Raw genomic sequence first — 24747 nt, 5'->3', positions numbered from 1 at the left:
AGAGGGTCCTTGCACTAGGAAGCGCAAGCCCCTCCGGGACCTTGTGTCATACAGCTGCCAGTAGTCATACATGTATTATGATACCGGTAGACCATAAGACCTAAAGGATAAGGGACTATACTATTAAGGTTCCCACGTTCGTTTCCAGGAAGTGAGTGATATTAGTAAGAGAGAAGGTTCCCCATATCAACCATTTGCTTGCCCCCTAATTTGTCATATTACTGGCCTCTGGATGTACACACAAATTCCCTTATTCGCTGGCTTAGTCCTAAAAAGTAAGTTCCAAACTTTCCCTAAGTTCTTTCTTTTCAGTTCTTTCTTTCTCGACTACTACCCTTCCTCATCCGTAGAGAGTGTTCTCCATATATATAGAGTTAGAGCTGTAGTCTGTAGAGTAATAACTACTTGCCCTACTACATTTGTTTGAAAGAAAGAGGAGAAAACTACGTGTCAGTTCCTCCTATCCGAGGAGACTCCGAAGTGATAGTGAGTATAGATATTTCTTCCCTGTAGTGGTGTAAAACTATACTAGTTGTTTCCGTAAGAGCTCTACTACACTTGCCTTTAGTCCAAGTAGGACGTCTCGATGCGATTCTACAGTTCCTACATAGATTATAAGTTATTAGGTCCTACTTGGACTAACCTTAGTGACTTATTTGAGAGGGGTGTTGGCATTATGATACATATGTTGTACTTGATGGCAACCCACTCATCTCAGATGATAAATTATAGTGCAGAAAAGTTCACGCACTTTTATGCAGAGAAAAGTTTATTTCATGTAGAGAAAAGTTCACGCACTTTTATGCAGATAAAAGTTTCTTTCATGTAGAGAAAAGTTCACACTTTTATGCAGAGAAAAGTTTATTTCATGTAGAGAAACGTTCACGCACTTTTATGCAGAGAAAAGTTTATTTCATGTAGAGAAAAATTCACGCACTTTTATGCAGGGAAAAGTTTATTTCATGTAGAGAAAAGTTCACGCATTTTCATGGAGAGAAAAGTTCCTTTCATGAAGAGAAAAGTTCACGCACTTTCATGGTTGGCTCATGGTATTAGTCCGACAGTTTTTGATGCTATGGTTTTGGTCCGTGGTATTGCATCCAAAAGTGTTGATCTCACGCACTTTCATGGTTGGTTCATGGTATTAGTCCGATAGTTTTTGATCCTATGGTTTTGGTCCGTGGTATTGCATCCAAAAGTGTTGATCTCACGCACTTTCATGGTTGGTTCATGGTATTAGTCCGACAGTTTTTGATCCTATGGTTTTGGTCCGTGGTATTGCATCCAAAAGTGTTGATCCCAAGTATTGGGTCCGTGGTATTGTGTTATTATGGTTTTGGACCGTGGTATTGTGAAAGGCCTAAGACTATATAAGAGGAAGAAGATCATTTGGCAAAGCATCATCGAATGAATTGAATATCTAATAAGTGCTAGATCTGAAATATTTGTGATTGGGTTATGGCGCAGATCTGGATCTAAATGAAGGAGGAACCTTAGCGCATAAAGAAGGATAAGTTCTATTGATGGGTCATAATCTTTATGCTTGAATAATAGTATCTTTGTATTATTTTGATCTGTTATATGAGGCGCATGCTAGATCTATAAATCTGACAATCTGGGTTAATTAGTGTCTGAATATTTGAAAGAAGGAATTATCCTTTATAGATCTGCACGCAGGTTTCAGGTTGTTGAAGTAGCGTATATCTTTAAATTATGATCTAGCTGCCTCTGTCTATTGCTGCAGTATTCTGGGTTCAGAATTTGGTGTGTGGTTACTGTTACTGTGTTCTGGGTACAACTGTCAGAGAAGTGTTTACTTGATTCAGTGCTAATTGGGAAAAGGAGATTGTTTGATGCAGATATACTTGATGATTGATTGATGTTCATGGATCCAGTCTGAAAATTTATGAAAAGTGGTCCTTGAAAGAAAAGAAGTAGGGGGTTGTAACTCCCTTCCAGGAGAGAGAGTTGTAGCTCTCTGCAGGTTGCAGCCTGCGTACTGGTAAAGGACTGCACCAGTACAAAATCATTGTAAAAGGAGTTTCTAATTGAAAGAATATAGAGACATATTGCAGCAGGTGGTTTTCACCCACATTGGGTTTCCACCTTATATCTGGTGTTCTTTGGTGTGACTATCTGTTTTTCTTGTTCATGCTCATTATTTTATGGTACTGACATACAATAATTCAAAGTATAAATATATTGAAAAAGAATTAGATAATACTGATTCACCCCCCCTCTCAGTATTATTTCCAACAATTGGTATCAGAGCAGGTCCTTCTGAAGGAGCTTGATCGCTTGAAGGAAGATCTATCATCATGAGCAACTACGAGAGGGAAGCATCAATCAGGCCACAGATTTTTGATGGGACAAACTTCGTGTATTGGAAGGTAAGAGTTACTGCATGTCTTCAATCTTTGGGTACAGAAGTCTGGGACATCGTAGAAACAGGGTATACTTTTCCATCAGCTACTCCTACAGATCTAGCTGAGAAGAAGAAATATGAAACAAATGCAAAGGCAGTCAATACTCTTCTAGGATGTCTATCTCAATCAGAATTTGTGAAAGTTGTGCAGTATAAATCCGCAAAAGAAATATGGGACAAGATTGTTCTGAGCTATGAAGGAGATGATCAGGTAAAACGTGCGAAACTTCAAACCCTCAGGATTCAATATGAAAATCTCAAGATGTATAATGATGAAAGTGTGGCTAACTATTTTCTTCGTGTGCATGAGATTGTTAATTGTATGAAAAATTTGGGTGAAGAAATAAAAGAGGCTGTTGTGGTTGAAAAAGTTCTAAGATCTTTGTCACCTAGGTTTGAATCTAAAGTTTCTGCTATAGAAGAAAAGGAGAAGTTACAACATCTTAAAATGCCACAACTACATGGAATTCTAACTGCTTATGAAATGAGAAAAGGAGGTCCATCTGACAGGAAAGAAGCTGCCTTCAAGGCTTCAGGTAAAGTAGAGTACTATGAATCAGGACATGGGTCAGAAGAAGAAGAAGAATCAAATTTTGTCAGAAATCTTCAACGGGGTGCTGGACGGTTCAAACGTAAGTTACCCTTCAAATGCTTTGCTTGTGGAAGAGTAGGTCACTATGCTGCCAAATGTCCTCATAAGGATAAGATCGACAAGGGAAAGGAACCTATTAGATGGAACAAGAAACAGAATGCAAATAAGAAAAGCTACTACAATCATGAAGACAGTGATGGTCTATCAAATAGTGATAAAGATGAATGAGGTAATGACTATAAACTTTTAATGGCCTTTGAAGATGATGATTACATGGATGCTATAGATGTGGATAGTTTTTATGAAGAGATTTCTAGACTCAAGACATGTAAAGAAGAAAAGAATGTGATCATTGATACTCTACAATTTCAAATTGATGAGAAAGAAAAATTTCTTGAAAAGTTAGAATGTGAAATTGTTGGCCTTAGAAAAGAAATTGAGAAAACAAAGACTATTAATCTTAAGTTTGTCAAAGGATCTGAAACTCTGGATGAGATCATCAATGTACAACGTTCTCCGCTAAACAAGACAGGTCTGGGGTATAATGGAGAAACATCTCAAGCATCCACCTCAAAGAGTTATCTTGATGCTGCAAGAAGGAATGAGCAAAAGCACAATGTAGATCACCAGGTAAAGCAGGTACGAATTACATCAAGAACTAACAAAGACTACCAGGTAAACCAGAGGCAATCTGTCTTAAGGGTGAACAAAAGCTACAACCAGCCACAAGTAAAATCTTCTCAATTTGCTTCAAGAATGGATGAAAATAAGAATTACAATCATTTGGGCGGTAGATTTGATAACCGCAGAAGTTTCTTCAATGGCCAATGTTTCTCTTGCCATAACTTTGGTCACAAAGCAGTTCAATGTGTTGCATATAAAACAATCATGACTAGAGAAGCTCAAAAACAAAGAAGTATGGCTGGGATTACAAAAAGGACCTATAACAACTTTTCGGCTCTTGAAAATGAAATTGAATGTTCTATTTGTAATAACTTCGGTCATGAAGATTCTGAATGCAGGAGCAGATTTCAGCAGACAAAGGAACAAGCCTCAAGCACCAGAACATGGAGAATAAAGGAACCACAATCAGAAAGATGTGGGATAGCCTTTTGTGCAGAGGGACAGGAAAATATATGGTACATCGACAGTGGATGTTCGAAGCATATGACAGGTGATAAAGAAAAACTTGAATCATATTCTGCTTTAGAAAAGAGAAAGAAAGTTTCTTTTGGAAATGATACTCCAGCAGCTATAAAAGGAAAAGGCACAGCTCAGTTAAAAGAAAAGGTCAAAGCTAGAAATGTTTTGTATGTTGATGGCTTGAAGCATAACCTTCTGAGTGTCAGTCAGATGTGCGATCAAGGAACCGAGGTAATATTTCGATGAAATGGATGTAACGTTCGTGATCTTGATACAGGGACAACAGTGATCAAAGGTAGAAGAACTCCAAATAATCTATACATATTTGAAGAAGGACAACAACAATGCTATTTGAGCAAGGATGATGAACATTGGTTATGGCACCGGAGGTTGGGGCATCTAAGCTTTTCACAAATAAGGAAGGCATGCAAATATCAGGCAGTTCGTGGTCTTCCAGATATCAAAATTCCAGACAACACTATATGCAAATCATGTCAGTTTGGTAAGCAAACCAGAACCAACTTCCCGGAGAAGGAAGGATCAGCCAGCAGACCTCTTGAACTAGTCCATACAGATGTATGTGGTCCTTTCAAGACGAGGTCACCTCGAGGAGAAGAATACTTGATATTATTCATTGACGATTTCTCCAGGTTTGTTTGGTTAGGACTTTTGAAGCACAAAGACGAAGCATTCGAAAAATTCAAATCCTTCAAAGCCTTGGTTGAAAATGAATCAGGTTACAAAATTAAGTGCCTCAGGTCCGACAGAGGTGGGGAGTTTACCTCAAATGAATTTTTCGATTTCTGTGAAGAACATGGGATAAGAAGGGAATTCTCTACAGCTAGAACTCCTCAGCAAAATGGAGTGGTGGAAAGGATGAACAGAACAGTCCAACAAATGGCCCGTGCTATGCTTGATGAGTCCGGAACTCCCGCAACTTTCTGGGGTGAAGCTGCATATGCTGCAGTTGTTATTCTCAATAAAACAAATGTCCGAGTGAACAACACTCAAACTCCTCATGAACTCTGGTATGGTGAGACTCCTTCGGTAAAACACTTCAAAATCTTTGGGAGCAAATGCTATATTAAGAATACTGATGAGCAACTTGGCAAACTTGAACCTAGAGCAGATGAAGGCATTCTTCTTGGTTATTCTCCACACAGCAAAGCATATAAGTGTTACAATAAAAGACTTGGAAGAATTGTTGACAGCATTGATGTAGTGGTTGATGAAAAAGGATACATTCCTAGGCAAGTAAATCATGAAAATATCGAAGAAGATGAAGACTACCCTCAAAGACAGAATGATGAAGAAGAACCTCAAGAAGCACCAGAGGAACAGATAAGGGTAGAAGAGAAGACTCCATCCAGGTACGTTCAGAAGAATCATCCAGAATCTCAGATTTTGGGGCAAAAAGAAGCAGGTGTACAAACAAGAAGAACAATTGCAGAAGCATCAAGCTATTTGGCACTACTCTCATCCACTGAACCACAAAATGTAAAAGAGGCATGCAAAGATGAATGTTGGGTCAAAGCAATGGATGAAGAACTTGAGCAGATCGAAAAGAACAACACTTGGGAGTTGGTTCCTAGACCAAAGGATAAGAATGTTATAGGGACAAAATGGATCTTCAAAAATAAGTTGAATGAAAATGGGGAAGTAATTAGAAACAAGGCCAGACTTGTTTGTAAAGGGTATGCGCAGCAAGAAGGAATAGATTTTGAAGAAACTTTTGCTCCTGTTGCAAGACTTGAGGCCATCCGAATGTTCCTTGCTCTCTCAAGCTTTCAAAAGTTCAAAGTATTTCAAATGGACGTGAAATCAGCCTTTCTAAATGGAGACTTAGAAGAAGAAGTATACATTGAGCAGCCAGATGGTTTCATTCTTGGAAATGATCCAAATCTTGTATGCAGATTGAAAAAGGCTCTCTATGGTATTAAACAAGCTCCAAGGGCTTGGTACTATCGTTTGGACAAATATCTTCATCAACAAGGTTTTTCAAAAGGATCAGCAGATAGCAATCTTTATATAAAAATTGAAAATGACAAATTGCTAATACTTGTTGTGTATGTAGATGACATTATCTTTGGCAGCAATGAAGAATCTATGAGTCAAAGCTTTGCCTTGGTGATGCAAAAAGAATTCAAAATGTCCTTGCTTGGAGAATTGACATATTTTCTTGGTTTGCAAATCCAACAAAATGAAGGAGGGATCTTCTTGTCTCAAACCAAGTATCTCAAGCAGATTTTGAAGAAATATGGTATGGAAGAAGCAAAACCAGTATGTACACCCATGGTCACAGGATGTAACCTCAGTGCAAATGATGAATCAGCAGCAGTGCATCAACCAACTTACAGATCTATGATTGGAAGTCTACTTTATTTGACAGGTACCCGACCAGACATCATGCATGCAGTGGGAATAGTTGGAAGATTTCAGACAAATCCAAAGGAAACTCATCTTCAGGCAGTGAAGAGAATCTTCAAATATCTTCAAGGGACTCAAAACTATGGCTTATTGTATCCTAGAGATACAGATCTCACACTTCATGCTTATACAGATGCAGATTGGGCCGGAAGCGTGGATGACAGGAAGAGCACAAGTGGTGGTGCATTCTTTATGGGTTCCCAATTAGTATCTTGGTTCAGCAAGAAACAGAGTTCAATTGCTTTGTCTACCGCTAAAGCGGAATATGTGGCTGATGCATCTTGCTGCACTCAACTCCTTTGGATGATGCAGACCTTGCAAGATTTTCAAATCACTTGTACACCACCTATCTCCATCTTATGTGATAATACAAGTGCAATCAGCATTTCAAAGAACCCAGTCATGCATTCAAAGACCAAGCACATACCAATCAAATATCACTTTCTCCGAGAACAAGTGCTTGAACAAAAGGTCAAGTTGGAGTATGTTCCTTCTAAGGAACAAGTTGCTGATATACTCACCAAACCATTGCCCAGGGAGACCTTTGAATACCTCAGGCAAAAGCTGGGGGTTGTTGATGCATCATCTTGTTGTTGACTCTCTTCTGATTGTTGGTTGTACGCAAGGTTCATCTGGGGTATATGCGTACATTTGCTGAGTTGCGGATTGGTCAAAGATCGAATGGCACAAGTTCAGGGGGAGCATATAATGCATTGTTGGCATTATGGAGGAAGGACAGAAGGAATATTGCTGCAATATGTCTCTATCTCTTTCATGGTCATTTATGGTGATTATCAGATGCTGCTGCTATCAGTTATTGACCTTGCTTATAGTCAGGGGGAGCATGAACAACACACTTCAGTAGAGCAGAGACTTCAGCATGTACTCAGAGGAAGCATGGACAGAGTGGTACACCTTGGCATATACAAAGGGGGAGCTCTTTCAGAGATGTCAGCAGATACTCAGGGGGAGTATGGGCAGCAGAATGTTTCTCTAGGAAAGAGATTATCTTGGTTTGCCCTTGATGTCAAAGGGGGAGAGTGATTGGTTGTTGTTGCCATCAAGTCCAAAGGGGGAGATTGTTGGCATTATGATACATATGTTGTACTTGATGGCAACCCACTCATCTCAGATGATAAATTATAGTGCAGAAAAGTTCACGCACTTTTATGCAGAGAAAAGTTTATTTCATGTAGAGAAAAGTTCACGCACTTTTATGCAGATAAAAGTTTCTTTCATGTAGAGAAACGTTCACGCACTTTTATGCAGAGAAAAGTTTATTTCATGTAGAGAAAAGTTCACGCACTTTTATGCAGAGAAAAGTTTATTTCATGTAGAGAAAAGTTCACGCACTTTTATGCAGAGAAAAGTTTATTTCATGTAGAGAAAAGTTCACGCACTTTTATGCAGAGAAAAGTTTATTTCATGTAGAGAAAAGTTCACGCACTTTCATGTAGAGAAAAGTTCCTTTCATGAAGAGAAAAGTTCACGCACTTTCATGGTTGGCTCATGGTATTAGTCCGACAGTTTTTGATGCTATGGTTTTGTTCCGTGGTATTGCATCCAAAAGTGTTGATCTCACGCACTTTCATGGTTGGTTCATGGTATTAGTCTGATAGTTTTTGATCCTATGGTTTTGGTCCGTGGTATTGCATCCAAAAGTGTCGATCTCACGCACTTTCATGGTTGGTTCATGGTATTAGTCCGACAGTTTTTTATCCTATGGTTTTGGTATGTGGTATTGCATCCAAAAGTGTTGATCCCAAGTATTGGGTCCGTGGTATTGTGTTATTATGGTTTTGGACCGTGGTATTGTGAAAGGCCTAAGACTATATAAGAGGAAGAAGATCATTTGGCAAAGCATCATCGAATGAATTGAATATCTAATAAGTGCTAGATCTGAAATATTTGTGATTGGGTTATGGTGCAGATCTGGATCTGAATGAAGGAGGAACCTTAGCGCATAAAGAAGGATAAGTTCTATTGATGGGTCATAATCTTTATGCTTGAATAATAGTATCTTTGTATGATTTTGATCTGTTATATGAGGCGCATGCTTGATCTATAAATCTGACAATCTGGGTTAATTAGTGTCTGAATATTTGAAAGAAGGAATTATCCTTTATAGATCTGCACGCAGGTTTCAGGTTGTTGAAGTAGCGTATATCTTTAAATTATGATCTAGCTGCCTCTGTCTATTGCTGCAGTATTCTGGGTTCAGAATTTAGTGTGTGGTTACTGTTACTGTGTTCTGGGTACAACTGTCAGAGAAGTGTTTACTTGATTCAGTGCTAATTGGGAAAAGGAGATTGTTTGATGCAGATATACTTGATGATTGATTGATGTTCATGGATCCAGTCTGAAAATTTATGAAAAGTGGTCCTTGAAAGAAAAGAAGTAGGGGGTTGTAACTCCCTTCCAGGAGAGAGAGTTGTAGCTCTCTGCAGGTTGCAGCGTGCGTACTGGTAAAGGACTGCACCAGTACAAAATCATTGTAAAAGGAGTTTCTAATTGAAAGAATATGGAGACATATTGCAGCAGGTGGTTTTCACCCACATTGGGTTTCCACCTTATATCTGGTGTTCTTTGGTGTGACTATCTGTTTTTCTTGTTCATGCTCATTATTTTATGGTACTGACATACAATAATTCAAAGTATAAATATATTGAAAAAGAGTTAGATAATACTGATTCACCCCCCCCCCCTCTCAGTATTATTTCCAACAAGCGGCCACCCAATAAGCATCAAGGAAGAAAAACCTCAGCCTCAGGGGATTGGGGTGGGTGGGTAAATAGTGGTCGAGCCTGCTTGCGCATCCTCTCCCTTTTCAAGAGACTAGTTCCTTCCTTGCCCTCCTCACCCTTGATGGGTGAGCAATAAAGAACCTATTGTCGAGCAAGCCATCCTTCCTCACCCATATGAATGAGTGAGCAATCCTTTCAATTTACTTATTGGGTGGGGGGGCTTATGGTCGAGCGGCCTTACGGCACCTTGTTTTCGCAATAGCAGCAGGCAGTCAATGGGTGGGTGCACTTCGCCTCCTGCCAGTGATAGGGCCACTGGTTCTACCACTTCATAATAAATGAGTGAGTATCCTCCCGCGGGACCGGAATGATTATCCCTGTCCGATGGGTCTACATTCATCCCTGGATGTCGTCGGGTACTTTTCACTTCCCCGCCATTCTTGTCACCGTCACTTGCAATCCGCGCAGGTGTGTCCGCACCCCCTGGAGTGGACGACAAAGTCTTTATCGGAGCAACCCTCCCTGGTTCCAGACCCAGGAGTGCACTTCCCCATATGAGCATTCGGTACATGCATAGGTGGAAGAGTTACAAGGTCACCACTACTTGGGATCTCCCCCCTAATCTTAGATTGGTCGTCCGAGGGTTCGCCTTCATTGTTGTGCTTACACACTAGGTTACCCTTCTCCGAAAGCTTCGAGGGACCACCTACCACTAGTCTTCTCCGAATCGCCCAGAGGGGTTTACTGCAAAAAAAGGTCCTGGTTCTTCTTTTCGCTTGCTCTACGAAGCAACCCTTGAGGGAATCAATCTAGGGCCAGCATAGTCAGGATACTATTTTCTTCCCCTCAAACTGAAAGGTTCTGATTTAGCGTAAGACCGGCCGGCACAGGACCTTACCTGCCTTACTGCTCCTGGGTTGACTGGCGCAGTCAGGACCAACCCAGTAAGGCCGGCCTTTCAGGACCGGATAAGGCCGGGGACCTTACCTACCGCAGGATTTACCCCAGACCAAGATTCCCAGAATCAAATAATATATCCTTCCTTTAAAGGCCTGGCTTATTGTCTGAAGTATTGATATGAAAAGATGACTTCTTCGTTCGTTAGATAAGGGTTAATGTGGTCGAGCCTGCTGTAGCATCCTCTCCTTATCAGTCGAGCCCCTGACGGACCTTATGGTCGAGCAACTAAAGTTTCAATTTACTTATTGGGTGGGGGGGCTAACAGTCGAGCCGATGGCGGCCAGTCGAGCATGCTTACGCATCTTGCCGGTGATGGCAGCCTTATCAGTCGAGCCTGCTGTAGCATCCTTATGGTCGAGCGACTACGTTCCTTATGGTCTTTAGGCCTTACGGCACCTTGATTTATTCCCCTCAAAGAGCTCTACTCAGTCAGATAAGGCCCGGGGACGCTGGCTCCCGCAGGCAGAGGCCCAACGAATGTCAGATGCAAAGCTCCGCACCTCATTAAGATCATATTGGCATACTCCCCTAGAAAAGGAGGAGCAGACCCCATCGAAGACGAGAGTAGGGTAAAACAAGGCCATTTCCGTCCACCTTCTCACTGAGCTGTACGTGGACGTTACCACTCATACAGCTTCTAGCCGGCAGTCAGCCCCTACAATAAATAAAGAAATGTGTGTGTGAATGAATCGATGAAAAATCAATCGAAGAGTGACATGAATTTGGTTCTTCAGCAGTAGCATGGGAGGAGCATCCCTGTCACAAAAATGGAGTAGGTAGAAGGGAGCTTCGTGACATCCATCCGTGATTGATCCGGATAGCTCAATTTTGCTTGCTAATAATAACGAATCAAACAGGGGCTAATGCTAGTGCTAATGCTAGTGCCAATGCCAATAACTCAGCTCAGTTTTGTGGGGAAATATCGATCGAAAGTTAGCTTACTTATCGGTTGAAATTGAGGTAGGTTCGGGAATAGATTTCAGGCGGGCGGTAAGGTCCTGCCCTTCTTTAGAAGGGAAAGGTACTATGATTTATTCCCCCTAAAGAGTGAGAAGGGTTGGGTTGGTCCTTTCAGGCAGTAAGGTCCTGAAAGGTGAAAGGTAAGGAGAACCTTACCTATATTTATTACTGCCCATTCTCTATTAGTCGTAAAGGGGGACTAAGCTGATCAGAGCTAACTCAGGACCAATCAATAATGACTTGTATCATTTCGGTAACTAGAGATAGAATGGATAAAGAAATGATTGACAGAATAGATACGGGAATGATTTCATTATGATAGAAATATCACTTTTCATGGCCAAAAGAGGATATTTGGAGGATGCGTTAGCAGGCTCGACCAAATTCCAGAGGATGTGTAAGCATGCTCGACTAACAGGAGAGGATGCCCCCGGCAGGGTGAGGTAACGAACGCTCGACTAATAAGGAGAGGGCTCGACCGTTGAGAGGGAGAGGAAAAAAGGTAAGAAGTTGCTTTCCCGCTGAGGGGAAGGAAGATGGAAAGATCTAATGGGAACCCTATGAACCCTTATTATATACGTAATTACGTATAATAAAGTCAGAGATAAGACAAAAAATATTGCTATTATATATGTAATTACACTCTCGAATCCAGTCATTCATTATATATGTCATCACGTAATGAAGGATATATGTCCCTTTCATTCATGATCCAATCATGAATGAGATATGTGTGTCCATCATCCTTTATATATGTCATTATGCCTTAGCAAATTATGCCTTAGCAGACAACGCATATATTATATATGTCATTATGCATGGTCACTTTAGCCAACCTTCTAGCAGCAGTAACTGATCCTAAGAGAGAGCTCTTTTGCTAGCTGTTAATGGGTCCGTCATATTATATACGCTTAAGTCGTCACTCATTTTCATTGATCACAGTATGTGTAGGGGGAGGGGTAATCTTGGTTAGCAAGACATAGCTCGGCGAATACGGGAATTTGTGTATATGTTTCCAGCCAAGTCAAGTAGGTAAGTGAGGCCTTACCTAGAGAGATAGATCTTTCCTTACCTTATCCTTCCTTATCTTATAGCCTTACCTTACATATAGGGCCTTTAGGACCTTATAGAATAGATGGACCTTAAAGGTTAGGACCTTACCTTAAGACCTTACTTTCAACCTTCTTTATAGGATAGAACAGGACCTTAGTTGTTCTTAGCTGTTCAATGATGTTTGCCGAGGTACGTTTGCCAAGTGACTTGGGTTGTTCCTATATGTGTCTGGAATAGTGCTTATCGCCGAGCTCAATTCTAAAGGTCAGAGTTTCTTATTGCCGATCTTAACCTTTTATAAGAAACAGAGCAATCTATTCTAGGTAATTGGGGATAGCTTAAACCATGAAAAGATTAGCATCTAGAAGATGATCATCCACTACTCCACCTGTCTCCCTGCCTTTGTGATAACGTTACCTTACCTGCCTTACTATGAATGGTAAACCGTACAGTCTGGCTGGATGCGCTGAACCTGATATTTTGAGCTAGGGTCCCAACCTGGGCCTTACTGTAATGAATACCCACTGCCTTAGTTCGCACGATCGATAAGGAATAAGGAGAGACAGGCCTTAGAATGGTAAGACCAGGACCCTCTACTAGATTTCTTCCCCTCAAAGAGCTAGAAGGGAGGGTTGGTTATCCCTCATATTTCTTCCCCTCAAAGAGAAGCCCCAGGAAAGTATTTGAATGGCCCTTAATTGATAGTCATGTTTTCAAATTCTCTATATACGAGATTCTGGTACGATCCATTATGAGAGCGGAGATCCCATACGATGCTAAAGCGTAATTACATATATAAAGAATGACCAGCAGCACCCTAGACTTACTTTCTTTCCTGGCATTTTTCCAGGTTCTATCTTCATGAACCAAGACTTCCTTGGCTATCTCCTGCGTCTCCTCGGCAAACTCACTCGACTTGGATAAGGCTTGGGATCAATGGAGAGAATGAAACTGAACCCTTGGCTTTGGATAAGTCTACTTCCACTGGTACTCCTTCGACTGGTAGTACTTCCTTCCCTACTAATGGATATGGAACCCCTCCTTCACTGGTCCTACCTGACCGTCTCGGGGTGAGGACCTTATCTTCGCTATCTCTTTGAGGGGAACAAATATAGGGATAACCTTTTCTGCTGACGTGAGATGCCACGTGTCACTTGCTTACGTGGCAAGTGATATGGTGTCTACCCGGAGTCCATGTGTCCCTGTCTGGTTCTGCCATGTCGTCCTGACTTGTCTTGTGCTCCTTTGCCTTTGCTACCGAGCCTCACTGACACTTCTTCATATGATTTTGCTCTTCGGTATAACTCCTCTTCCTGCCATATTTCATTATGATAAGGCCACATGTACTTGCATATTGAACAATGGCGTGACACTATGAGGGTCATGTCTTCTAAATCTTTCCTCTCCAAAGTGGTAAGAGGCTAGTGCCTCTCCTTCTTCTCTGGCAGCCTTAACATTTCCCAGACCATAATAACCTATGTACAAAGGCAAAGCGGGCCATGGGGCCTTCTTATCCCTGGCCAGAGAGGCTCCGACTCTGCGCAATAAAGTTTGGTATGCCACCTCTTGGATGGCCAATTTATCTGGGATCAATTTGGGTAACAGATGTGGAGCTTTAGTAGCTCCAAATACCCTGATATAGGTGCCATTTTCTGTTACATACCAGTCCCCTATCGTGCTTATCAGTTGCATAGCCTTCTCAGTCATGCATTGAGCGGGCTTGCAGAAAATGAAAGTGTACATAGGAGCCATGAAGTGTTAACATATTCTCGTGTAATCAGAATTGTATTTATACTCCCACAAAATTTGACATTAGACGTGAATTGGCTTCTCGCTAGGCTGCCATTGCCATCCCATTCGTGATATAATTCAAGGTCTTCCTAAAGTTGAACAATTGTCAGAAGCCCGTTTGAATAATTCAATATCGATGAATCTGAAAGAAAGTTTTGAAAATTGGACCGGAGATATGACAAGATTTCTTGGAAGTCTTTGGGGATTATTCATAAGCGCTAGGATAACTATGGAACAAAGTCAGATTCATTTGGTCAATCAGATTCAAAAAGTTTACCGATCCCAAGGGGTACGAATTGGTGATAAGCATATAGAGGTTATTGTACGCCAAATGACATCGAAAGTCTTAATTTCAGAAGATGGAACGACTAATGTTTTTTCACCGGGGGAACTCATTGTATTATCACGAGCACAGAGAATGAATCGTGCTCTGGAAGAGGCAATCTACTATCAAACCATGTTATTAGGAATAACAAGGGCATCTCTGAATACTCAAAGTTTTATATCCAAAGCGAGTTTCCAAGAAACTGCTCGGGTCTTAGCTAAAGCTGCTCTACAAGGTCGTATCGATTGGTTGAAAGGCTTGAAGGAAAATGTTATTCTCAGGGGGATGATACCTGCCAGTACTGGGCAACATATTCACCTTTCAGGGAAACGAAACGGAATAGATCCAAGAATAGGGAATAGGAATCTATTTAGCAACAAAGTGAAGGACATTTTATTTCATCATGACAAAGTAGATTTTTTTTCCTTTCAAGACAATTCTCACAAATATCACAATATATTAAAACAGCAATTAAAATAGTCTTGAGAAATAGATTTCTTGTTATGTTCATGAATATCTCTTCTATAATAGGAAGAATATCAAATATTCTATCAGTGAGAACGTTTCTATCACGTACTAGACAGACAGGCAATCTTTGAGATGCAATTGATTCCGTTGGAATAATTAGATATTACGATACATTTTATTTCGCTATTTTGGGGAGGAAAGCGAACGAGAATGAGCAAAAGATATTGGAACATTGATTTGGAAGAGATGATGGAAGCAAGAGTTCATTTAGGGCATAAAACTAGGAAATGGAACCCTAAGATGGCACCTTACATTTTTACAGAGCGTAAAGATACTCATATTATAAATCTGGCTAAAACTGCTCGTTCTTTATCAGAAGCTTGTGATTTGTTGTTTGATATAGCAGGTAGAGGAAAACAATTCCTGATAGTCGGTACGAAATATCAAGCAACTGATTTAGTAGCATCAACTGCTACAGAAGCTCGATGTCATTATGTAAATAGAAAATGGCTTGGTGGTATGTTAACTAATTGGTCTACTACAGAGACGAGACTTCAGAAGTTCAAGGATTTAAAAAAAGAACAAGATACAGGACGATTCAATCAACTTCCAAAAAAAGAAGCAGCTATGCTCAAGAGACAATTAGACCAATTGCAGAAATATCTAGGTGGGATTAGATATATGACAAGCTTACCCGATATTGCTATAATTACCAATCAACGGTTAGAATCCATTGCTCTTGGGGAATGTAGAACTTTGGGTATTCCGACAATTTGCTTGGTTGATACAGATTGTGATCCAGATCTCGTGGATATCCCAATTCCAGCCAATGATGATGGTATAGCTTCAATCCAATTGATCCTGAATAGATTAACGTCAGCAATTTGCGAAGGAAGGGCATTAAGGTCATTATAGCTATATGAAGGGCTAATAGAAAGTAATAAAAAAAATAAAAAAAGGGGGGGGGGGAGGACCTGAGGATTTACTGAGTTGGCTGCTATTCCATCCAAGATCTCGTAAGAGGGAATTTCATTTATTGATTTGGTTGGCTACTCCAAATTGAAAAATATTCTTAATGGAATACCCTTTTTATTATCTCGTGACATCAAAAATTCTGATGAGAGTGAAATAATTGAGGAATCTCTCATTTGACAAAAATAATTTATTTTCTTCTTTAAGTTCATCTTTACAAGGGGGTAATATGGATATGGATATCGTACGATCTCCTATTAGCACACTGAATCATATCTATGAGATATCCAGTGTGGAGGTGGGTCAACATTTTTATTGGCAAATAGGGGGGTTTCAAGTTCATGGACAGGTACTTATAACTTCTTGGGTTGTAATTGCTGTCTTATTAGGTTCAGCTACCATAGCTGTTCGAGATCCACAAACCATTCCTATCGGTGGTCAAAATTTTGTTGAATATATTCTCAAATTTTTTCGGGACTTGACCAGAACTCAAATCGGGGAGGAAGAATATGGTCCCTGGGTTCCCTTTATTGGAACTATGTTTCTATTTATCTTTGTTTCTAACTTGTCAGGTGCTCTTCTTCCTTGGGGAATTCTAAAATTACCTCAGGGGGAGTTAGCTGCACCTACAAATGATATTAATACTACGGTTGCTCTAGCTTTACTTACGTCAGTAGCATATTTCTATGCAGGTCTTACAAAGAAGGGGTTAGGTTATTTTGGTAAATATATTCAACCAACCCCAATACTTTTACCAATTAACATCTTAGAAGATTTTACAAAACCTTTATCACTTAGTTTTCGACTTTTTGGAAATATTTTAGCTGACGAATTGGTAGTTGCTGTTCTTGTTTCTCCGATACCTTTAATAGTTCCTATACCTGTAATGTTCCTGGGATTATTTACGAGCGGTATTCAAGCTCTGATCTTTGCAACTCTAGCTGCAGCTTATATAGGTGAATCCATGGAGGGTCATCATTAAATCACTGTCCAATCAGACAGAATATTTTCTAAGTATCGTACCAACGCATGACTTGATATGTATGGTAGAAGCAAATCAGATTTCTTAGTAAAAAGAGCTTGGTAACAAGATTTAAGATCAGTTAACTACTTCTGTCCATTAGATCTCCAGATAGAGTGGATCCGATTGGTCCATTTGTATAGAAATATGATAATAGGATCGAACAGGTTCACTAATCGGAGTTGTTTGAGTAAAGAATGTACCGGCGTAGAACGATTAAATTTTTGTTCCCATTAAGGGGAGGATTTTTTCGAATGTGTTTACTTTGTATATAGTTCGTTTCATATAGTAATCCATTTATATTGATTATAAGCCTTATAGATTATATGGATTAATATCACATCTATAGATGTGATATATAATGACTTATAGGCTCTTACGCAATCTATTCTCTCTCCGTGATAAGAATTCATATGCCCAATAAAATGGAATCTTTATTTTGAATATTATGAAGAATAAATCTTTTTATGATGAAATATTTGCATAAGGGATACCCTATTCGTTGATATTATCACTTTGATATCATCAATCAATATTTTTGTTCTTAGTTGTTCGAAAGAAATCGTTCCATAATTTTACCATTGGTGAACACTCAATAGATGAAACTGTCGTATTATCAACTATTTCCCAACCTTAGTAAGAGGAGATTACCATGGATCCCTTAATTTCTGCTGCTTCCGTTATTGCTGCTGGATTATCTGTAGGGCACTGCTGCGGGCCAAGCTGTAGAAGGTATTGCGAGACAACCAGAAGCAGAAGGTAAAATACGAGGTACCTTACTGCTAAGTTTAGCTTTTATGGAAGCTTTAACTATTTATGGACTAGTTGTCGCCCTAGCGCTTCTATTTACGAATCCCTTTGTTTAATCCTGAAAAAAAAAATCCCTACACCTCGTCATTACATTAGTATTTCTCCAATAATTTACTTGTTAAACTGCAGGAGAGGGTGATCTGAATAATTAGCAAATGAATTATTCTTCCTATAACTATACTTCGGTCAGAAAGATTCATGACGCGTGCGGCAGGGAAGGGAGTGGATAGGGAAAGCAAATTCTTTTTATCCTTATAAAAGACCTGGGACTAAGTTAAGTATCCCAAATATTATTATCCAGAACTAGATAGGATCAAATAAGAAAATAACAAAATTCTGTAGAACATATCCTTATCTATGAGGGGAGAGCGTATGAAAAATGTAATTGATCCTTTCATTTCCTTGAGTTATTGGCCTTCCGCTGGGGGTTTCAGATCAAATACCAATATTTTAGAAACAAGTATAATAAATTCAAGTGTGGTGCTTAGTGTACTGATCTATTTTGGAAAGGGAGTGTGTGCGAGTTGTATATTCAAATAATATGGCTGGGCCCAACCAACTGCACTTTGGAGATAGAAAAGTGCATAATCTCAACGAATTACTTCCAAATGGGGAATAGCGAAGAACTATAGCATTTCGTAATTGATTGGGAAATGAACTCTTAGTTTATAACAACCAATGAGGAAGGACCACTAGAATGGTTAAAGCTGAACTGTTTGAAGTCTAAGCACAACTAACTGGGTATTCTTTCCACCACTATGTCAAGATGAGATGGATTCAAAGGCATAGTTGGAGATTGATCCGATATATAACATTCATATCAATGGAATAATTTGATCTATTTACTGAAAAATAGTCCCAATCTCCCATCCAATTTTAGTTCCAATGCTGAACTGACGACCTAAACAGAAGGGAATTTATTCGATAGAACAAAAAGGAGGAGGCACAAATTAATTGATTGAATGGAACGATTCAATTTTCACGAGGGAAGAAGAGGAGAGAAAAGGGGAAACAAAAACAACATAAAACTTTCTTGATAATTGCAAATCCCTTTTGCTGGAAGAGCCCTTCGGAGATCTTGGTCTTTTATAAATTGATTCTAATCTTCCGTAAACGGAACGGAAAGGGCAAGCTTGGTGTGAAGGGAACATATACGTTCCTGGGGAATAAAAAAGCACTGAGCAGGAGAGCCAAATGAATCGAAAGATTCGTGTTCGGTTTGGGAAGAGATTATGAATTCGTGAAATTTGTGAATAGATAATCTACTTTCATTAAGTAATCTATTAGATAACCGTAAACAGAAAATATTGGAGACTATTCGAAATTCATAAGAACTATGTAAAGGAGCTATCGATCAGCTCGAGAAAGCTCGGGCTTGCTTAAGGAATGTGGAAATGATAGCGGACGAAATCCAGGTAAATGGAAACTCCCAAATAGAACGAGAGAAAGAGGATCTCCTCAATACTGCTTCTGAGAATTTGGAACAATTAGAGGATCCCAAGAATGAGACGATTTACTCCGAACAGCAAAGAGCATTTGACCAGATCCGACAACTAGTTTCTCGCCAAGCTTTACGAAGAGCTATAGGAACTTTGAATAGTCGTTTGAATACTGAGTTACATTTACGTACGATCGATCACAATATTGGCCTGCTTAGAACCATGATGAACACAAATGATTAGTTGTTATAGGTCCTATTTCTCAATAGATAATTAAAAAGGTTAAGGACCTATTTCTGAACAGATAATTAATAAGTGCTAATGGGAAGTATTAGACTCGACGAAATTAGTAGTATTATACGGAAACAGATCGAACAATATAACAACGAAGTAAGAGTTGGTAATCTTGGCACCGTACTTCAAGTAGGAGATGGCATTGCTCGTATTCATGGTCTTGATGAAGTAATGGCAGGGGAATTAGTGGAATTTGGAGATGGTACAGTAGGCATTGCCCTAAATTTGGGATCGGATAATGTTGGAGCTGTATTAATGGGCGATGGCTTGATGATACAAGAAGGTAGTTCCGTGAGAGCAACAGGAAAAATTGCTCAGATACCAGTAAGTGATGCATATTTGGGTCATGTTGTAAATGCTCTAGCCCAACCCATTGATGGTAAGGGTAAAATTTCAGCTTCCGAATTTCGACTGATTGAATCTCCCGCTCCAGGTATTATATCAAGACGTTCCATATATGAACCTCTTCAAACGGGGCTTATTGCTATTGATTCTATGATTCCTATAGGGCGTGGTCAGTGAGAATTAATTATTGGGGACAGACAGACCAGCAAGACAGCAATAGCTACAGATACTATTCTTAATCAAAAGAGTCAAAATGTAATCTGTGTCTATGTAGCAATTGGTCAAAGAGCTTCTTCCGTGGCTCAGGTAGTTAATACATTCCGAGAACGTGACGCAATGGCATATACCATTGTGGTAGCGGAAACTGCGGATTCTCCCGCTACATTACAATATCTCGCCCCTTATACAGGAGCAACTTTGGCTGAATACTTCATGTATAAAAAACAACACACATCAATCATTTATGATGATCTCTCCAAAGAGGCACAAGCTTATCGACAAATGTCTCTTCTATTAAGAAGACCACCTAGCCGAGAAGCTTATCCGGGAGATGTTTTCTATTTGCATTCCCGTCTCTTGGAAAGAGCAGCTAAATTAAGTTCCCAGTTAGGTGAGGGGAGTGTTACTGCTCTACCAATAGTTGAGACTCAAGCTGGAGATGTTTCAGCTTATATTCCCACTAATGCAATTTCCATTACCGATGGACAAATATTTTCATCGGCCGATCTATTCCCGGGATCCGACCTGCTATTAATGTGGGTATTTCCGTCTCTAGAGTAGGATCTGCGGCTCAGATAAAAGCTATGAAAAAGGTAGCTGGAAAGTTGAAATTAGAGTTAGCTCAATTTGCAGAGTTGGAAGCTTTTGCACAATTTGCTTCCGATCTTGATAAAGCTACTCAAGTTCAATTGGCGAGGGGTCAACGATTACGTGAGTTGCTCAAACAATCTCAGTCGGCTCCTTTGACTGTAGAAGAACAAATAGCTACTATTTATACCGAAACAAATGGATACCTAGATATATTCGAAATAGCACAGGTGAGAAAATTTCTCCTTGGGTTACGCTTTTATTTGATAAAAAATAAACCTCAGTTCGGAGAAATTATACGTTCTACTGGTATATTTACAGAAGAAGCGAAAGCCCTTCTAGAAGAGGCTCTTAAGGAACATACTGAACTTTTTTTACTTCAAGAAAAAAAATGAATATTTGATCATTTGGTGGAATTATTCAGAACAGTAAAAAGAACTAAAGAATTTGTTCCATTCCAATCCAATACATTGCACAATAATTTATAACAATTGAAGAGTATTACGTCCAATAGGATTTGAACCTATACCGAAGGTTTAGAAGACCTCTGTCCTATCCATTAGACGATGGATGCTCTTTTTTTTCTCTTCCCTTTTTTTTATTTGAATTCTCTTTGGCATACATTGTCCCGATCTACCTTTTTATTCACACTGAGGTTATAGGATAGGAAAAGAGTGGAATCTATTTCACATTACTTGATTTCGAGTGAATCGTGAAATTATGTTATATACATAATCACTTTATATCTACCTATTCTATATCTATCTAGATAGATATAGAATAGGTAGATATCTGTTAGCGGGTAGCGAGAATCGAACCCGCATCGTTAGCTTGGAAGGCTAGGGGTTATAGTCGACATTGATTATTCGATGTCTTTAATTCAGAACTGAACATGAGAATTTCATGTCATTCGGCTCCTTCATGGGAGATAGAGAGCGGTATGAGGGAAGAAGCGGAGTATTTATATCAAATCTTTTTTAAAGGAATTTTCAATTCCTTTCTTTCTCCTCTTTTTTTTTTCTAAAAAAAAACCTTATTATCGTACCCATGGCATCTACGTCAGTTTATTCTCTTTTTTTTAGTGAAGGGCCCAAAATCGTAGAATACTTACTCACTTTCTAGATGATCCTGATAGAAAGATAAATTTGAAAAGTTTAAAATAATCACAAATCTTTCTAGTTACTTCGTTCCCTATTTCTACTGATTCTAATCCCTAAGAGAACAAATTCCACCGAGCTCGAACGAAATGCCGATAACCCAAGTAAACCAAAGTCATAGTTCTATAGCTATTCGGCTTCAACCTGGGGTCCTTCCATCCATAAGTTGAAGGTTTAGTCACGATGAAAAAATATCTTCCCCATAGATCTGTAATTTATCTAACCTTTCAAACATTCTGTGTCGCTATCTTGGAACCAAAAATGTGTTTATCTTTCATCATTTCAGACCCAGATTACGAGAAGGTATGCTATTCCTGGGTATTCATAGGGAAGGTTTTGAACCTATCTGGAAATAGAGCTTTAGATGGATCAAAGATCCATGTAAAAGATCCTTCAACTATTCGAGTTGATAATGTAACGAATCACACTTTTACCACTAAACTATACCTGCCACGATCTGATTGTAACATATGGATCGATCTTTTGTCCAACCAATAGGAAGATGAGGAGTTATCAATCAACCTCTATTGAAAGTTTATATCAATCATTACCTCGTTTTCATCATTACAATGAGCCATCTCCGGAGATGGCTCATTGTAATTATAGATTAACTTTGCGAATTGCTCATAAAACAATAACTAAAGGGCCCGATACAACCATCAGAGTCAAAACAGTGAGCTACGCAATAACTTCTAGATCCATTTGGTTTTCTTTCACCCTCCATCGACTGAATGTATGAATAAAATGTTGTCGGGATCAATCACTTTTCTTCTATTTTGTCTTCTTCGGACTCCTACCCATTGGTGTAGTTTCGATCAGGAACCTATGGCCTTGAGCAACTGATATCTTTACAATAATACATAAAATAGATAGAGAACCCTTCAATATCTAGATAATAAAATTTGATACTGGAGAGAAATAAATGGACTAATCCATGTAACGCATTTAATCAAACTGATTGGGGAGGGAATGAAGATATGGTAATAGAGGTTAAATTTTTGATAGCTTTTTTTCTTGCTTTTACAGCAGGTATTCTAGCTCTCAAATTAGGTCAAGCACTATATGACTGATTTTTTCTGCTTTTCTTGGCCTGGCCATCGGCCAGCCCAAGAAAAGCAGAAAAAATCAGTCATACAGAACTATTTTTAACGAAATGAACAATACGATTGACTGGATTGTTCTTTATCCAACTGAATAATGGCAATATTCATTATATTGCCGATACAATCTGTACATACTATGGTATACACCTTTACTCCACCATTCATTTTGTTACACATGAACTCTTCCATCTTGGAGAGATGGCTGAGCGAACCAAAGCGGCGGATTGCTAATCCGTAGTATGGATCATCCGTACCGAGGGTTCGAATCCCTCTCTCTCTGTTCATCCACTATTGATCCTGAAAACGAATAACCCCGAATCTTTCTACGGAACGGAAAAGACCCATTAACCTAGAGACTTTTTTCACTATTCTTTACGTCATGGATCATTCGATAGAAATCCAAAGATAGAAAGAGAAATGAAAAATACCACTAATGCGTAAACGAACAGCTTAAGAGTAAGCATTACGTAATCTCCAGAATCCTGATTATAAGTACAACAGAATAGATCATCAATCTTTGTACCATATATGGATACTTGAATACCAAACAATAGTATTATTGTTACGAATCACGAAATTATTTCTCCGAATCACGTGTGAAAATCAATTTGAAAGAAGGATATAATTTTTCTCTTTGTTTTCAAAATGGTCTTTTTTCCCTCTTATTTTTTTGGATCAACTAGATATTTATTGAATATTTATGAAAATAAGTCATTGGTGATCATATCAATACGTGACCCAATAGCCCGATCCAAAGTGAACGGTGGGATCGGAAGGAATTGATGAAGGTGAGTGGAAAACTTTTTATCCGAGAGCAGATAAGGTATCTGAATCTGGTATCGTCGGGTGGAGCAGGGATAGAACTTTTGTCACAAAAAAATGGAAAGAGTTATACAAAAATTGGATCAATGACAGCGACCCAAAAACTTGAAAAAGAAAAAAGGGGATACTTTTTATCGAAAACTTACAGCAGCTTGCCAAACAAAGGCTAAGAGAAAAGAGAGAACAGGAATAATTGGCATTACATCGACAATTGGATCAGAAATTGCATAAGCCTCAGGTAATTTTCCAAAAAAGGGATTATTTGAATGAATAAAGGCATCATCTAGAAAAATATTGAACATAACTGGCATTTTTATTCTCCAATAAAAATTAGGGGGGGGGTAAAGCCAGAAAAGTCTTTGATTGATCGAATCGATCGAAGCTCTTCGGCAAGTTTGACCGGACTTGGGGTTGGAAGGGATGATTCTTTCATACATACAACATTTTACCCAATTTAATAGAAAATTATCAATGAATGGATATTCTTGTCACTTTTTCTGTTTCTCCTATTATGTCCAATTCCATCAATAACCTATTTTGTTGAAATATCCACAAAATTCTTTTCCCCAATTGAGATCTGATCTAATGAATCTTGGATACTAATGGGTTGACAAAAAATTTGATATAAGTATTCATTAGCATATGAATAGGGAAATAGGATGGGAATGGGGCGTGGCCAAGCGGTAAGGCAGCAGGTTTTGATCCTGTTATTCGGAGGTTCGAATCCTTCCGTCCCAGACTTATTTCATTGGTTCCTGTTTTCCCTTCCTTCGCTCTTCCCTTTTTTCTTTCATAAAAGATCCAACTTTGTTTTCCTTTTTATCATAATTTAACCATACTTATCAGAAGGGAATGTGATTACCATAGGGAAGAGATAAAGGGATATATTTGTGGTGCAAGATGGGAATACGGATCAATTTGAGATAAGGTTCAATTTATGAAATTAGCCCATTGGTTGTATGCTGGTCCTGCTCATATTGGAACTCTGCGAGTAGCTAGTTCATTCAAAAATGTCCATGCCATTATGCATGCTCCTCTAGGAGATGATTATTTTAATGTAATGCGTTCTATGTTAGAACGGGAAAGAAA

General features: G+C 39.1%; 1 protein-coding gene and 1 pseudogene across 1 annotated transcript in view; one reads left to right on the top strand and one right to left on the bottom strand.

Moving 5' to 3' along the window:
* Nucleotides 1-24747, bottom strand: part of LOC149214143 (uncharacterized) — a 138038-nt gene that overhangs the window by 58247 nt on the left and 55044 nt on the right. The window lies entirely within an intron of this gene.
* LOC149214144 (uncharacterized) lies at nucleotides 9738-10932 on the top strand (annotated as a pseudogene).

Source organism: Pinus tabuliformis, chromosome 1_1 (genome assembly GCF_031772625.1).
Source record: "Pinus tabuliformis cultivar Carrire ecotype Pingquan chromosome 1_1, CPIR1, whole genome shotgun sequence".
In the NCBI taxonomy this organism is placed as follows: Eukaryota; Viridiplantae; Streptophyta; class Pinopsida; order Pinales; family Pinaceae; genus Pinus; species Pinus tabuliformis.
The sequence above is the reverse complement of the archived record's forward strand: the minus strand, read 5'-3'. Positions and strand labels throughout refer to the sequence as shown.